The sequence below is a fragment of the Felis catus genome, chromosome A2, assembly GCF_018350175.1.
Source record: "Felis catus isolate Fca126 chromosome A2, F.catus_Fca126_mat1.0, whole genome shotgun sequence".
Taxonomy (NCBI): domain Eukaryota; kingdom Metazoa; phylum Chordata; class Mammalia; order Carnivora; family Felidae; genus Felis; species Felis catus.
In genome coordinates, this window is record NC_058369.1 from 144250734 (window position 1) to 144267074 (window position 16341).

The 16341-nt window shown below is 43.8% G+C and overlaps 1 long non-coding RNA gene across 1 annotated transcript; it reads right to left on the bottom strand.

Annotated features, from left to right (window-relative positions):
• Positions 1–8050: 8050 nt before the first annotated feature.
• Positions 8051–16286, bottom strand: LOC123384020. The gene is made up of 3 exons (XR_006594513.1): positions 15806–16286; positions 12096–12293; positions 8051–8518 (listed from the first exon to the last, which is right to left on the bottom strand). It is a non-coding gene; the product is annotated as an uncharacterized LOC123384020 (long non-coding RNA).
• Positions 16287–16341: the final 55 nt, after the last annotated feature.

A 16341-nucleotide genomic window follows, 5' to 3' on the forward strand; every position in this document is an offset into this window, starting at 1 on the left:
AGGTTAAATCTCTCACCCTCCTATCTCATTTTGGATTAGGATAGCGTGTAAATGGCTACAATCCCAAAAGATGCACTGAAGGGAGACAAATGAAATGATTCACAGTACCTCTAGAATTGTTGCTATGGATGTGATTGGTAAAATAAAAAGCTCCTGGAATACAGGAGAATAGCTTCATGACCAAATGCCAAATATACATAATTTAAAATGCCAGCCCTCATTAGAAATTAGGGAAATGCAAATTAAGACAATAATGAGATACTATTGTGGGAGTCTAACTTGGTACAACCACTTTGGAAAAAGTTTGGCATTATTCACCAGGGTTGAAGATATTCACAACCTATGGCCCCCTCTTATTCCCCCAAAGAAATTCATGTGCATGATTTTTGTTTATAAAATCTAAGAATTATATACAATACTGTTCTAGACACTGTTTCTGTGTTTTCAAACAATCCAAACTTAGAGGCATAAAACTCCCACCATTTTGTTACGCTTATGGATTCTGTAAGTCCGGAGTTCAGAAAGAAAGGACCTAAAGAAGATTGCTTGTCTCAGCTCTGTAATGTCCGTGGCTTCTGCTGCGAGGCTCAGAGGCTGTGACTCAGTGGTGAGGGGCTTGAGTCATCCCTGTTCTGGCTGTTGATGCCAGCTGTTGACAGGAATTCAGCTGGGGCGAGGGACCAAAACACCTGAACGCAGCTTCTCTGTGCTATCTCACAGCATGGTAGCTATGTTCGGAGTACAAGCATCCCAAAAGAGCAAGGTGGAGGACGTACAGGGCATATTTTACGAAGTGACTTAAGAAATCAGTTTTGCTATAGTCTATGGGCAGAGGCAGAATAAAGGCTCACCCAGATTCCAAGGGAGGGGGCATAGATTCCACCTCTTACTGGGAGGAATGTCAAGGTCACTTTGTAAAAGGACCGCGTATGTTGAGAGATACGTCTGTGGCCATCCTTTGGAAAATACAATCTGCCATAAGCCAAATGTCCATCAACAGTAGAATGGATAGATAGATTGTGGTGTATTTGTTACAATGGCACACCATATGACAATGAAGATGAACAAACCCCAGCTACATGAAAGGACAGGGATGAATCCCACAAACGTAATGTTGAGTAAAAAAAGCCACACAAAGGAATGCATATTGTTTAATTTCAGTTATAAATTTGTAAGAACACGAGCAAGATTACAGCGTTTTGCGATCCATGCTCAGAGAGAGCAATAATTAGGAGAGAGGGTTCCGGGGATGCTGCTGTCATTTTCTCAGCTTGGGTGGTAGGTAATTAATTACACTGGTGTTCACTTTGTGATAAATCAGTAAGTTGTACATTTTTGTTTGGGGGACTTTCCTGTGTCTTATATTTCACAATAAAATAAGAAAGTGATTTCTATAATTATATGTGATTCTTTCAAAATAAGAAATGAATCTCTTGGCACTGAGAACTAGGTTTATTTGAAAAAGAATTCATTACGAACATTAGAAACAATAGCCAGAGAACTGACGCATCATTAAACTCTATTAAAAATTCTGTTGAGGGGGCGCCTGGGTGGCTCAGTCGGTTGAGCGTCCAACTTCAGCTTAAGTCATGATCTCATGGTTTGTGGGTTCAAGCACTGCATCGGGCTCTGTGCTGACAGCTCAGAGCCTGGAGCCTGCTTTGGATTCTGTGTCTCTCCCTCTCTCCACCCCTCCCTTGCTCGTGCTCTGTCTCTCTCAAAAATAAAAATAAACATTAAAAATTTTTTTAAAAATTATTTTGGGTTATTTTAATATATATATATTTTTTTTAATGTTTATTTTTGAGAGAGAGAGAGAACAAGTGGGGGAGGGGCAGAGAGAGGGAGACACAGAATGCGAGGCAGCCTCCAAGCTCTGAGCTGTCAGCACAGAGCCGGATGCAGGATCTGGACTCACAAACAGTGAGATCATGATCTGAGCCAAAGTCAGATGCTTAACCAACTTAGCCCCCCCAGGTGCCCCTGTTGGGTTATTTTTAATGTAGATATGTCTTCTTGTCTCATTATAATCAATATGTAGAACTCTTTCATGTCCTGGGCACTATGCAGATAGTTTACACACATGTCATTTTAATAGCTACCTAGTATTTCATTGTGTTTACATACCACATATTTTCTTAACTATTTTCATATCTTTGGGGCTGTAGTGACTTAAAATTTTCAAGATCATCATCATCGTCATCACTTTTTCCAAACTTATTAAGAGCTCCCTAGATCCCAGGCACCGTAAGTAGAACTTTTTATTCATTGTCTCATTTAATATCACAACAACCTAATGAGACAGGTTCTATTTTTATTCCTATTTTACAGATGAGGAAACTGAGACTTGAAGAGGTTAAATAACTTAGACATTTTGCAAAGCACAAGTTTCGCAAACAGTTCATTCTCTGGCAATCACATCCCAGCGCCCTTACTCTCTACCCCTTTGTCAGAATACTTGATTTGGACTCCTCCCACCCTGACCTGGAACATTTTTTTTCCTTGGGATTTCCCAAAGTGGAACTGCCAAGTTAAACGTCTTAAGCAATTTTAGAAGGCTCTTATACATCTTCCAGATTATTCTCCATACACTCCAAACCAATTTAAAATGACATTGGGAGAGTTTAGTGAAGGTTCAGGGTCACGTCAGGTTTAGGGAATCCAATTATACAGCCTCTCCATATATCTTCCCCTAGCAAAATGGTACGTGCCGGTGAATGATTTAACATTATTCTCTACACTCGACCCACTTAGAATATTATAGGTCTTGTTTTCCCTTTCTTACATGTTTTGCTTGACTGTCAGTACCTGGAGTTAGATATTTTTGCCCTCTTTTTTCAAGCATATTTTTTTCCTTTATAATGATTGCAGCTTCCTTTCAAACTCTTGCTGAATTACTAACCAATAGTATTTCTTTAGGTTTTATGTGAACTTTTTATAAGAAAGAGCCACATTTCTGCATTTCTTTCAAAACTCTGCTAAAAACATCACCCATTATATTACTCATTGATTGCTCTTTAGATACGAGTCATGTAATGAAAACTTTCTAGAATGCAATGTCAAGGGAAAAGTCTGCCTCTTCCCACAAAATAATATGCTTCCTTTAGTCAGAGAGTGAGACACATATAACCTTAATGTGTCTTTTTTAATTTTTGCCTTTGTTGCAAATACCTCTAATCCAAATTTAAAGTTCAGCCATCATAATTATCCCATCCCAATTCTCTAATGTTAGAATGTAAGCTCCCAGGAGGCAGAGATTTTGTCCCTTTTCTTCCTTGTTGCAAGGACAGAGCTCCAGGCAGAGGGAAACTGCTCAAAGGCCTTGCACTGAAAAAGAGAGAGAGAGAGAAAAAAAAAAAAAGGCATGTAAACATCACATAACTCTATGGTTGTTTAGCCTGTTTCAATTGCAGCATAAAGCAACATCCTGTCCTCTGAAGTACTCTTAAGAGAGCAAACTCTATTAACTGCTCTCCACTGAACAACAGGGTGTAGTATAATTTTAGAATTATCTTGCCTTTTCATAAAATCATTTCTTATTGGAATTTATGCCACTCTCGAATGCATGAAACAAAGACTTGGGTGAAGAGGAAAGTGAGGTGATTTTTCTGACATCAGAATGTCCCTGTGGAATTTTGTGGAATGTGACTGTACTATTTGACTTGAAATAGCTTTCTTTCGAGTGAATTAAGCTGGGAGAAATCCCGAACAGAGTACCTGAAAAAAAAAAAAAATGCATGGATCGTCCTGAAGTTCGAGCCCCTTCAAGCTGCCACCTGAACCCTGGCCTCTTGCCTTAGCTCCACCCCTGCTCTTTCACCCTCATCAGATGACAAGCCTGCCTGGACTCTGGTCACTTAACGCTGGCAGCTCCAAAACCCCCACATTCCAGTTGCCCTGTCTCTGTTCCCCAAGCCCAGTGCCCAGTTCCCAAGTCCTCATGTTTCCCCTACGTTCCGCACCATCATCTCTCCCCTAGATCCCAACCTCTTGCAAGTGGGGCCTCTTTGTCATTCTGGCCCCTCAGCTCTGGCAGTTGACACGGGCTGTCCTGGTGGGGACTGCTGGCTATTCCAGGCCACAGACCTCCCTGGAAAGGGTCTCCTCATCAATCCCGGAGTCACTGCTTCCACAGGAATGCATCCTGTCCGCTGTCTCCCAAGTTCTCCTGACTTTGTGTAGAAGATTGAGAACACCCAATGTGACCACCTCATTGTCTTTCTTCTCTTCCACAAAATGTTTCTGCATCATTACATAATCCCTCTTCCTTTGCTCTTGACTTTAAAGGACAGTTCTGTTAGAGTCCCTGTTAATGGACAGAAGAGCTGCAACCAGCCTGGGCCTTTGGGTGACTGTGCGGCTGGGCTGCTATGTGAGAGAGAATTACACCTCTGTATTATTTAAGTCACTGAATAATTGTTGTTTCTTTTGCTTCTGCAGCTGGCCAACCCTGCCTAAGCAGAGGGAAAACTAAAGTTAAGGTATATGTGGTTGCCAGGGTTCAAGAAGAGGTGGAGACACAGACGATTGCTGGCAGGTGTTAAATCAGACTCACACCTCAGTTGAACTGCCTTGTGTCTGGACTTGTCCACTGATAATACCCCCCACTATAGTCCCCAACTTCCACCTTTTTTTTTTTTTTTTTAATTTTTTTTTTTCAACGTTTATTTATTTTTGGGACAGAGAGACATAGCATGAACGGGGGAGGGCAGAGAGAGAGGGAGACACAGAATCGGAAACAGGCTCCAGGCTCTGAGCCATCAGCCCAGAGCCCGACGCGAGGCTCGAACTCATGGACCGTGAGATTGTGACCTGGCTGAAGTCGGACGCTTAACCGACTGCGCCACCCAGGAGCCCCCCCAACTTCCACCTTAAACACCCCAACATTCTCAATTTCGATTTCTAGCAAACACAAAAAGGGGCACCTGCATGGCTCAGTCGGTTGAGCTTCCGACTTCAGTGCAGGTCATGATCTCATGGTTTGTGGGTTTGAGCCCCACACCGGGCTCGCTGCTGTCAGCACAAAGCCTGCTTTGGATCCTCTGTCTCTCTCTCTCTGCCCCACCCCTGTTCGTGCTGTCTCTCAAAAATAAATTTTATTTATTTATTTATTTTATTATTTTTTTAAAATGTTCATATTTGAGAGACAGAGATAGAGACAGAGAGAGAGAGAGAGAGAGAGAAAGCAGAGGAGGGGCAGAGAGAGAGGGAGACACAGAATCCAAAGCAGGCTCCAGGCTCCGAGCTATTAGCACAGAGCCTGATGCGGGGCTCGAACTCATGAACCGCGAGATCATTACCTGAGCTGAAGTCGGACGCTTAACCGACTGAGCCACCCAGGCACCCCATCTCAAAAATAAACTTAAAGAAAGGGGCGCCTGGGTGGCTCAGTTGGTTGGGCGGCCGACTACAGCTCAGGTCATGATCTTGGGGTCTGTGAGTTCAAGCCCCTCATCGGGCTCTGTGCTGACAGCTCAGAGCCTGGAGCCTGCTTCCAATTCTGTGTCTCCCTCTCTCTCTGCTTCTTCCCTGCTTGCTCTCTCTCTTTCTCTCTCTCAAAAAGAATAAACATTAAAAAATTTTTTTAATAAATTAATTAATTAAAAAAACTTTCAAAAAAGTTTTTTTTTTTTAAAGCGAAGTGGCATAATGCAAACTTAAAAAAAAAGAAAACACAAAAAACTATGTGATGAAATATGGGAAGAAAAGAGAAGGTAAATAAGGTATCTCAGTCATTCATACAGACTGAATACTTCCATTTCATTCAAAATACACTCACTACACTCACTAAATAAGAGTGCTTATTCTTTACAAGGCTGTGCCAGGTCTGTAGGGACCACAAAAACTAACAAGATGCAGAGGAGCCTGTTATCAAAAGGCTCACTGGCCAGTACAACCGTTGCACAAATAACTGTGACACAGGAAGAGTATAGTACACACAATTGGAAAGGTATGACCCGAGGGGCCTAGGGATACAGGGGAGGTGGAAGTCATTTCTAATTGCAGGTGTCGCAGAAGATTTTATAGGAAAAGCTGTGTCTGCACCGAATGGAAGGGCAATCCAAGTGGAGGGAATTGGGCTCTGGGTATATTTAGACTGAGTTTTCTAGTGCTGCGGCTACGGTGAGCAACACAGGGCAGTGTAACACGTGGTTCTGGCTCAGTGACTAGAAGGCTTTTCCATAGGCAGAGAAGGTGGACAAGTGGAGGAAGTCCACATTCCCTCCCCTCCACAGAGGCAGGGCCTTTCATAGAGGAGGTTACAGTCCAGAGACAGCAGAGATGAAAGACAGGCTTTCTGCTTTTGGCTTTTTTAGTCTGGAAAGCATGAAGGGACAATATTCTTCCTTGAGGAAGGAAATGGGGCTTAGAAATAGGCCAGGGGCGTCTGGGTGGTTCAGTCACTGGAGCATCCTACTCAGGTCAGGTCATGATCTCATGGTTTGTAAGTTCGAGCCCCGCATTGGGCTCTGTGCTGACAGCTCAGAGCCTGCAGCCTGCTTCGGATTCTGTGTGTGTCTCTCTTTCTGCCCCTCCCCGCCTCTCACTCTCTTAATAAAAATTAAAAAATTAAAAAAAAAAAAAAAGAAATAGGCCAGAGTTCTAGGGAGGGCAGACCAGGGCCAGAAGCAAAGAAGATGTCCAGTGCTCGGGCCTGCCCCCAGCATCCATTCTGGAATCCTTCTCCATTGTCAATCTAAGGGCCTTCTCAGCCTCCCCTGGAGCAACGTGAAGCCTAGGCCAGAGACTTTGGGAAGACTTTTGCTTTCCTGATAAAAATGGGCAGGTATTTTTGGTACTGGTCTTTTCCCTCTTTCTTGCCTTCTTCTCACAGTGTCTGGACCTGAAGCAGCTATTTTGCAATCACAAGGGAAAAGCTAACAGGATTACAAAGATACCACCCTGAGATGCTTGAGCTTCTAAACAAATACCTCCAACCTCTTGATCTGTGAAAGAAAAAAGTATATGCTTAATCTATGGTTCCTCTAGTTTGCTATTACTTGCTCGAATGTTCCTAACTCTTGAGTTTGCTAGCCAGAGACTCCAGGACTTGAGGACAGAGAAGAGGAATCCTTAGTTCCATCCCTGCTTGACCAGGTTGCAGAGAGGAGACAGATTCAGAGCAGCAAGCTGCTCTGGGATAAAGATGGCACCTCTGGGGCTCTCCTTATGCTTTTTTTCTTAGAGGTTTGAGTAGGGCAGGGAGGTCCAAGGTGACAAAACTCAACAGTGGTTAAAATGATGGCTGTAGCAGGAGAAAAATCAATATACAATTATCTAAGGCTGCTGAGAACCCAGAGGCGTTGATTAATGGCATTTCGGAATTAAGGTTGGTCTTGCCATTACATGACAACAAAACAGGGTACAAAGTTCATGCACTAACTGACATTTTGTAACTTTTGCCCAAAGAATTAATATAGTTGCATAAATGTGTATTACATCTTTTGAAATCCTTTACATTGACTTACTATATAGACAGGGCAAATTGGGAAGCACACATGATCTTTCTTAAGTTGATAGGAATTTTGTCCTAAGGTTTGTAAAGTTTGGGAAATAATGTCTAAGTCTCAAGCACAGGATAATTTCTCTTTCTTTCTTTCTTTCTTTCTTTCTTTCTTTCTTCCTTTTTTCAAACAGGATTTAAGTTCTACTTTTAATGTTATAAACTTATTTTGTTGTTTCTTAAGCTTTTTTTTTAAGGGTGCCTTAAGCACTTTAATCATATTTGGACTACACAAGGAATATAGAAATCACTTAATTTAAAAACTTATATGGAAAATTATGGCATCAGATATTCAAGTGTAATCAAGATTCAAGGTCAATCACCTACACTAGTGCAGTGTAATAATACATTAGTCACTAGCCTCATGGAGTTATTTAAACTTAAATTAATTAAACTTAAATAACAATAAAAATTCAGCTCAGTTGCATTAACTGAATTTCTTTCTTTTTTTTAATGTTTATTTATTTTTGAGAGAAAGACAGAGACGGAGTGTGAGCGGGGGGAGGGGCAGAGAGAGGGAGGCACAGAATGTGAAGCAGGCTCCAGGCTCTGAGTTGTCAGCACACAGCCCGATGTGAGGCTTGAGCTCAAACTGTGAGATCATGACCTGAGCTAAAGTCAGACGCTCAACCGACTGAGCCACCCAGGTGCCCCTGCACTGGCTGAATTTCAAGTCCTCATTAGCCACGTGTAGCTGGTGACTACTGTGTTGGGCAGAGCATATACAGAATATTTCCACCATCACAGAAAGTTCTTCTGATCAGGGCTGATCTGGACAACTTGGGTTTGGAGGCTTTTCTTTTAAGTAAACATACAGTGAAACTTTGTACTGGTCAGTTTGGACTAACAACATACTACAAAATGGGCGGCTTAAAAACCAGAAACGTGTTCTCATAACTCTGGAGGCTAGAAGTCCAAGATTAAGGTGTCAGAGTTGTCTGGTGAGAAGTCTCCTTCTGGCTTGCAGACGGCCATCTTCTCACTGTGCCCTCCAATGGTCTTTCCTCTGTGCGCCTGCAGGGAGAAAGAAAGAGATCTGGTCTCTTCCTCTTCTTCCTCTTTTTTTTTTTTTTAATTTTTTTTTTTAACGTTTATTTATTTTTGAGACAGAGAGACAGAGCGTGAACAGGGGAGGGGCAGAGAGAGAGGGAGACACAGAATCCGAAGCAGGCTCCAGGCTCTGAGCTGTCAGCCCAGAGCCCGACGTGGGGCTCGAACTCACGGACCGTGAGATCATGACCTGAGCCGAAGTCGGATGCTTAACCGACCAAGCCCCCCAGGCGCCCCTCTTTTTTTTTTTTTAACGTTTATTTATTTTTGAGAGAGAGAGAGCACGCGCATATGAGTGGAGGAGGGGCAGAGAGAGAGGGGGAGACACAGAATCTGAAGCAGTCTCCAGGCTCCAAGCACACAGCCCGACGCAGGGCTTGAACTCACAAACCATGAGATCATGACCGGAGCTAAAGTCAGACACTTAACCCACTGGGATACCCCGGGGCCTCTAGTCTCTTTTTCTTCTTAAAAGGACACGAATCCTATGAGATGAGGGCCTTATTCTTTTGACTTCATTTAACATTAATTCCTTCCATAAAGTCCCTATCTCCAAATTCAGTCACACCAGGGGTTTAGGCTTCAACGTATGAATCTGGGGGAGACACAATTCTTTCCACAATAAACATACAAAACAAAGAGGCGGAGAAAAGGAAGAGAAGGAAGAAAAGCAGGTCAGGGCCAGATTGTAAGGGCCTCATGCGCTATGCTGTGGGGTTGAAAGTACCCTGAAACAGAAAGGGAGCCACTGCAGTGTTGAGGAGGGTTTCTGTGTCACTGGGATTTGCATTTTATTTCATTTATTTTTCATTTTTAATGTTTATTTTTGAGAGAGAGAGAGCACGAGCAGGGGAGGGGCAGAGAGGGAGGGAGACAAAGAATCTGAAGCAGGCTCCAGGCTCTGAGCTGTCAGCACAGAACTCAACACGGGGCTCAAACTTGAGGCTTGAACTCATGAACTGCGAGATCATGACCTGACCTGAAGTCAGACACTTAACCCAGACACTGAGCCACCCAAGCGCCACTGGGATTTGCGTTTTGAAAGAATACCAGGTAACAGTGTGGATGATGGGTTGAAGTTGGAGGTGCATCAGGGAGAATGGAGGCAGGGTTACTCTAGTGCTGAGATTTCTCCTGTTTCCCTCAAGGAAGGTTACTGGAGAGTTGAAAACTCCTTCTTTGCCCAGCCTCCAGATCCTACAAGTGCAGGAGGAGGGCATGCTTGGTCACCTTAGAAGTCGGTTGGTTACATAGTTAACAGCAGACTATGGTCAGAAAGTTCTGGGTTCAAATTTTGATCCATCCCTTATTTGTTATTGACCTAAAGTTGGCTGCTTACCTTTTCTAAGCATTATGTCCTTTGTAGAAAGAGATTGATCATATCCATTTCAAAGGGCTGGTCTACAGATTAAAACATGTGAGGCAGATAAAAGCATTTATTTATTTTTAAAAATTTTTCAATGTTTATTTATTTTTGAGAGACAGAGAGAGACAGAGGAAGGGGTGGGGGCAGAGAGAGAGACCCAGAGTCCAAAGCAGGCTCTAGGCTCTGATCTGTCAGCACAAAGCCTGATGCGGGGCTTGGACCCACGAACTAGAGATCATGACCTGAGCAGAAGTTGGATGTTTAACCGACTGAGCCAACTTGGTGCCCTAGATAAAAGCATTTAGCACAAAGTCTGTTGTTATTTATTTATTTATTTATTTCCCCTCCCCTAGTATAAAGTCTGGTGCTTATGTTTAGTGCTTAATATATTTTGGCTAATATTACTACCAGGATATATTTCCTAAATTTGCTCTCGAAGGAATACAGGAAGCAGGGTGTTTTGTTTGTTTGTTTAAATGAGTCTTGTCTGTCTCTAGACTCTGTGTGTGTGTGTGTGTGTGTGTGTGTGTGTGTGTGTGTGTGCCGCGTGCACCACACAGGAGTTACCTTTAAGGATTTCAAAGTCTCTTTCTCTCTTTTTTGCAAGTGGCTCCACTTATTTGAGTAAATAGCTTGTAAATAAATCATTGGTAAACATTACAAAATTAAATACCTTTTCAAAATCTTGCCAGTATACACAAGATTCACAAACATACTAGATCCTTTAAAAAATAAAATACATTCAGAGCAGCCATGATATAAAATGCCTGACCCCTGTCTGGGGCCAGGGCCACCTAGAGACATCTTACAGCAGGTGTTTCTGCGGGGAGGTGGAAATGGGGGCTTTTAGACGGAAGGAAGTTTGTACTCTGGCCTTTTACCCCATCTGCTTGCATCTGACTTTTGATCCTTTTTCAAGGAGCTGCTACATGACTGAGAGAGGTGGCTCAGGTGCCCCAGGCTTAGTTCCAAGCAAGGGGTTGGGGTGCACCGTTAGGACCAGGAGCCTCACTATATTACACTAGGGGAAACCAGAGATTCAATCTCTACCATGTTTCTAAAACAGCAAATGCTGCTCTATCAACTTTCTTGAGAGAAGGTGAGGATTTCTCACCTCTACGCCTCCTCGGTACTGCGTTCACCCACTGCCTCTGGTCTAATGCTGCCCAGGCACAGAAGTGACCAGAATCTACTTCTAAGGAAGATCAAAGTCTCTTTCCTTCCTGTAAAGGCAAAGTGAGCATGAGCTTTAGAGTCACAAGAACTGGTGTCAAATCCCTTCTCTGCCACTTACTTGCTCTGTGACCTTCAACAAACATCCTCCATGAGGCTCTAGCTCCTTATAGGTAAAATGAACATGATAATACTTTGGTCTCATTCATTTATTAACAAATATTGGCCGACCAGCTATGTTGAATTCCCAGACATTGGGCTGGGGATTCCACTGTCAATAAATCAGACTGAGTCTGATGACATTTTAGAGGGCAAAGAGACAATTATGTTCCAATCTGATAAGTGCTTTGATAAACCAAAAATAGGAGGCAAGAGAACTAAACCTGTCATCTTCTCAATGCCTTTCAGGGGAGAAAGGGGAGAATGGTTTCCAAGTAGGAAGCTGAAGGATATGGAGGTGGTAGTCGCGTGGAGTGAGAAGGGTGGAGAGGAGGACAAAGGGGTGGAAAGAGCGATCCAGGCAGACACAAAAGTATGTGCAAAGGCCTGGAGACAAGTGTTTCCTTGAAAGACCAAAACCAAGTTCACTTGGTCTGTTAGCTGTTTGAAGGGTAGAGCTGTGACAGGAGATCTGGGGTGAATAAATCACATGAGGGAATGGAGGAGAAGAGAAATGAGCCGATCTGCATTTTAGAAATGCCACTTTGACTACCATAGCAAGAATGGATGGGGTATAGGTAGGGAAGACTGGCATCGGGGATCTCTAGTATAAGCCTGGTGCAGTAGTAGTTCAGGTAAAAATAAGCCAAGTTTAAGCAATAGGATATATTAAATCATCATCATAAAAGTTTAACACAGAGATGATCTAGACAGTGTTCTATGTGTTTAACATTTACGAATTCATATAATCTTCAAGACCAGAACAACCCTAGGAGGAAGGTCCTATTAGCATCTTTATTTGACAGAGGAGACAGCCATCGAACAGAGATACATATAACTTACTCAAGCTTATACAATGTTGGGATGTGAACCCAGGTGGTCGGTTTCTGGGGCCTGTGTGCTTGACTGTGCCGCTGTGGATCCAACATTTCAGAGGTTGACTAGGAAGTGAGGAATGAGAAAGGGGAGGTGTCACTGATGATCTCCAGATTTCTGGTTTGCAACTGGGTAACTTCTGGTGTCTTGGGGCTGTGACACGTACTAGGGAAGAGCAGGTTTGAGAGGAAAGATAATGAGTTTCTTGTGAGACATGTTGAATTTGAATTCCCAAGGTGCTAGGTTATTATTATTGAACATAGGATCTGCAGCTGAAGAAAGAGATTTAGACAGGAGCTATATACCTATATTTAGGAATACTCAGCATGCAGCCAGGGGAGTGGCTAAGATGTCTTTGGAAGAATGTTTCAATGATTGTTTATTTTTGAAAGAGAGAGAGAGAGAGAGAGAGAGAGAGAGAGAGAGAGAGAGAGAGAATGGGGGAGGGGCAGATGGAGAGGGAGACATAAATCTGCCCAGAGCTGTCTGCCCAGAGCCTGACGCAGGGCTTGAACTCACAAACCATGAGGTCACGGCCTGAGCTGAAGTTGGATGCTCAACCAACTAAGCCACCCAGGTGCCCCAAGAATGTTTCAAATTAGAAAGGAAGACGCTTTGAGAAGAACCCAGAGGAACATCAATATCAAGTAGAAGCAAAAGAAATCATTCACAATGGTGATGAGGAGGAGGAGCAGCTAGATAGATGGGAGGAATACAAGGAATGTGGGAAGGAAAAAGGCATTTTGAGGAGCAAATAGTGTCAAATGTTATGGAGGAGGTGTGAGGTGTGAGAAGGAGGAGGTCAGTATTGACCTTGGAGAGAACAGTTTCAGTAAATTGATAAGAGCAATAGTCAGAGTGCAGTGTGCTGACAATTGAATGCAGGGTAAGGATATAGAAAGCAACAAAGAATTTCACAGAGGGGGTTTGTCTGTGAAGGGAGGAGAAGAGCTATCGAAAGAGGGATGTGGAGAAAGGGAAGATTCATTTAATTATTTTCACTATGCAAGAAATTGGGAGAATATTTAAATGCTAATAAGAAGAATCCAGATAAACTGAGAAGGTGTAAAAACAGGAGAGAGAATTATCTATTAAGAGAGTTCTTGACAAGGTGGAGGGGGGTGGATCCAGAACATAGATAGAGGGGTTAGCCTAAGAAGTAGGGGGAAGTTTTTCTTTGTAATGAGGAAGAAGGAGAGGGATGAGAAAAAAGGTAAGGTTTCAGATTTGGTGTGGGAAATGGAGGCAGTTCTTGATGGCTTTTACTCTCTCTCAAGTAGAAGGCCTATCACTATCTGAGAGGGTGGGAGCCAGTGGAGTTGGAGTTGAGGGAAATAGAGAAGGTTTAAAACAGACTCACTGATATTTATTTTATTTTTAAGTTCATTTATTTACTTTCAGAGAGAATCCCAAGCAGGCTCTGCACTGTCAGCACAGAGCTTGACATGGGGCTCAATCTCATGAACTGTAAGATCATGACCTGAGCCAAAATCGAGAGTCGGACGCTTAACTGACTGAGCCACCCAGGTGCCCCTTATTTTATTTTTTAATATATATATATTTGCAACCTCCCTCTCCCTCCAGACTCACTGATTTTTAGGGCAGTGACACTACTCTGCATGACATCATAAAAGTCCATATGTCATTATACATTTGTCCAAACCCACAGAATGTACATCAAGAGTGAACCCTAATGTAAATTATGTCCTCTGGGTGATTGTTATGTGTCAGCATAGGTTCATCAACTGTAGAAAGTGCACCACTCCGGTGAGGGGTATTGATAATGGCGGAGGCTATGCATGTGTATGGTCTGGGAGCATATGGGAAATCTCTACCTTTCCCTTACTACTGCTTTAAACCTAAAACTGCTCTCAAAAAATAAACTAAACAACAACAGCAACCAGACCTAGCGACCAAAGTGACTGAGGAAACAGAAGAACTCCAGGCAATGTGGGAGGGCCCATGAATTCACTGTGGCACCAATGTGCGCATTTGTGTGTTTTCTGTAGCTAAGTGGTAGGTTTGGAGAAGGGCAGAAGGATCTAGAATTGGAGTTTTGACAGGTAGGTCGGATGGAAGACAATGGGAATTAGAGATGAGGACACTGAGAAGAGAGAGCAAAATGACAAGAGTCTAACCAAGGATTCAGGAGAAAGCAAAAGGGAACAGATTACAAAGATAGAGAGGTTCAGGGACTTTGAATTCTATGTAAAATTAAGTAACAGTGTGTGATCGGCAGCCTCTAAGATGATCCCCAGTGATCCTGCCTCCTAGTATTTATGCCCCTGGATAATCCTCTCCCCTTGAGAGTAGGCTGAACCAAATGACTTTTCTAAGGAACAGCATACAGCAAAAGCAGCAAAAGCGATGGGATGTTACTTCTGAGATTAGGTTCAAAAAGACTCTGGCTTGCTTGTCTTCTCTTGCTCTCTCACTTGCCTGCTCTGATAGAAACCAGCTACCAGGTGAGCTGCCCTATGGAGAGGCCCACTAACAAGGAACTGAGGCCCTCAGTCCAACGCTCTCGAGGAACTGAATCCTGCCAATGACTATGTGAATGAATTTGGAAGTAGAGCCTCTGTCAGCTAACAGACCTGCATGAGAACCCAACTCCCAATGACACCTTGATTACCGCCTTGTGAAAGACCTCGAGGCAAAGGTATTCAGCTAAGCCACGAAGAGATTATAAATGATCATTGTTTAATACCTAAGTTTTGGGGTAAATTGTTATGCAGCAATAGATAAGACAAGGTGTAAGAGAAGTAACTAAGTGAGAAAGTAGAAAGGACAGCAATTATGATCAGAGAATGGGGTATCTGGAGTTCACAATTTCAGCTATGGAACAATTGCCATACTTTATCTGTACTGAACAGGGTGGCTAAATGGGGTGTACAGAGGTGAAGTTCACTGAAGATGAGGTAAAGGAGCTGAGAGGCCAGGGTATTGGACAAGTCAGGCTCATAAATGTTGAAATCATTCAGGATCACCGGGTGGAGAAGTGTGCACCAGGTGTTGATTTCAACGAATGACAAGGTGGCAGTTAAGGCAGAGAAGACAAGAACCTTAATGAGATAAGAGTGGTATAAATCTGGTGGAATGAGCCTTCACAAAGTTGTTGTTGTTTTTCTGGAGAGGGTAGCAAGTTAATGGTATGGAAAGGGCAGCACTAAGGATCTAGGAAGATTGGTGGCCCCAAAACTTCACTGGGATATGTGAAGTGTGGAAGTATAGACAACCTCTTCTCAAAAGAGCTACAGGTGAAGTGGTATCCTCAACGTGGAGCCAGGTTTGAGGATTAAGATTAAACGGCATAAGGTTCTTGGCTCCACATAGTGAGCACTTGACGGATTATTAGTTGCCTTTAAACATTCACTTAAACATTTGTATGTTCTTGCTCCGCACGCCTCTCCCCCAATCTCTTTATTCAGAAGAGACTAGGGCCAGGTTAAGGGATGGGATCAGGTGGTTGGAACCGGCATGGCTCTTCACAAGCGATCAAGGGACTGTCTCCTCTAGGCCCAGGGAGAGCTTGTACCATGGCTTTCCCTAACCTTCATTGGCGAAGCTGAGAAGAGCCCGAAAACGAGGGCCATTCTCTCCCGTGCACAGGGCACATCACCCCCTAAGAGAGATTTACCCTCCCCCCCCCCCCCCCCAACATTAATCGAGAGCCTTACAAGCGCCAGACACCGGCGACACAAACACGAGAGATACACTCCCAACTACAGGAAGGGTGCCTGGCCGCGTTCCGTCAACGCCAGCATCCGCAGATTTAACGATGCTCAGACTTTTCCAAGTCCTCCCCACACTTTTAGCTGACGTAAAATGTCGGAATTAGGTGTGCAGCCTGTACGGAGATTGTTCAGGTCCTCGCCTCCTTGGCTCCGGATGCGCCCTCCTGGAACTCAGCAGTACACGTGGGCTCCCCGCTGGCCCGCGGGGCGGGGCGCAATGGGCGGGACTAGACTGGAAGTAGAGGCTGTCCCGCCCCCGGGGCTCCCATGGCCCCCCGCGCCCCGCGGCCAGATGCTGACGTGTCCTTTCCTTCCCACTACACCTCCCGACACTACCTACTACGGCTGCCCCGGAAGTCCCGCCTCATACATAACCCGTCACCGCAAATCAGCTCTTTCAGCGCTTCCTGGAGCTTGCCACCCGTTTTGGGACTAAGGGGCGGGGCTCCGAGAGCAGGGTGCCTATTGGCTTGAGGTCC